The 1,389-nt window shown below is 46.7% G+C and overlaps 1 non-coding gene across 1 annotated transcript; it reads right to left on the reverse strand.

Moving 5' to 3' along the window:
• Positions 1–72, reverse strand: TRNAH-GUG (transfer RNA histidin (anticodon GUG)). Its single transcript has one exon. It is a non-coding gene; the product is annotated as a tRNA-His (tRNA).
• Positions 73–1,389: the final 1,317 nt, after the last annotated feature.

The following is a 1,389-nucleotide window of genomic DNA, read 5'->3' on the forward strand; positions in this document are numbered from 1 at the left end:
TGCCGTGACCAGGATTCGAACCTGGGTTATTGCGGCCACAACGCAATGTACTAACCACTATACGATCACGGCCGCCGGGGTGATGGTGGTGGTAGTGGTGTTGAATATTTAGCACCCTCAAGATGAAAATAATGTTCACCTAGTCGAGGAGCACATGAGGTCATTGTTTCAGCCTTACTGATTAAATCCCCTTCCAATCTGACTTCACTTAGCACCAACCGAGCTGAAAGGGGCTTGGATTCTCTGCCAGATTAGAGTGAACAAACTATAGAGCCTGAATTACCGTACATCGTAGTGACTCTTTCCTTCCGAGAGATAGAGACAGACTATGATATGCCCACCCCTCTTTCTTATTCATCAGTAGGTGTGTGAGTGAAGGGGTGTGGGTTGAAGAATGGGCAGCCTGATAACGAAGGAAAGGATAACTTGGAGGTGAGTCGCCTGTGGTCACTCCTTCCAGATTAAGGCGACAGACAGACAGATAAATTGAGACAGAGATATTCTGATAGCTAGGAAGACTGACAGACTGATAGAGATAGATAGATAGACACATATACACAAACGAGAGAGAGAGAGAGAGAGAAACCAACACAAAATTCAACTCACACATAATCCACTCTTCCCTCACTGTAATGCTCCCTCCCACACCACAACACACCATACGCACATCACTTACACAACACGATCAGTCCTTCAGCATAACGTCAACAAAAGGTCTCAGGGAGCGACCGGATCAAGTGGCACGAATCCTACAGCTCACTGGGGGCAGCAGCAACAACAACAACAACAAGAGCAACAAATGTAATCAGTATTCATGCCTCTCATTACCACCTACCACAACTACTATCTACCACCAACTACCACGTCCACCACTACCTGGCCAGCTACCACAATCACTAGCAACTACCACAATTACTGGTGCGAGAGAGGGACGCCTTCATGTGGTAGCACCGATATAGTTGTGCGGCTCAACTGCCTGGTTATACAAACGTCCCTCGGCTATATCTCTATTCCTGCCGAAAACTAGGTTGGTGGACTTAAGCCTGCAGTCCACAGGGTTCACGTCTCAGATGAACCAAGGACTACTACTACGACGACAACAACAAGAACTAGGAAGCACTCAGAGAACGCACACCTCCGCCAATGCCACTAAAATGGATCCAGTTCCGTGGAATACATAGGATCCGGATCTGCCCCAAAATTTAATCATGTTCCTCGACCCATGGCCCACTCATCCACAAAATTGTATTGAAATGCATTGAGAACTTTTGGAGATATTGTGCAGGATACACAGGAGAAGGTCAGTTTTATGGCCAAGTTAAGGTGGAGAGCGTATGCCAATTTATCCTTAAGTCAATTACATTCCCTGCCGTTCTCCTCTCATTTCCT

Source organism: Coenobita brevimanus, chromosome 49, assembly GCF_032717465.1.
Source record: "Coenobita brevimanus isolate Jiangsu-jjx chromosome 49, ASM3271746v2, whole genome shotgun sequence".
Classification (NCBI taxonomy): domain Eukaryota; kingdom Metazoa; phylum Arthropoda; class Malacostraca; order Decapoda; family Coenobitidae; genus Coenobita; species Coenobita brevimanus.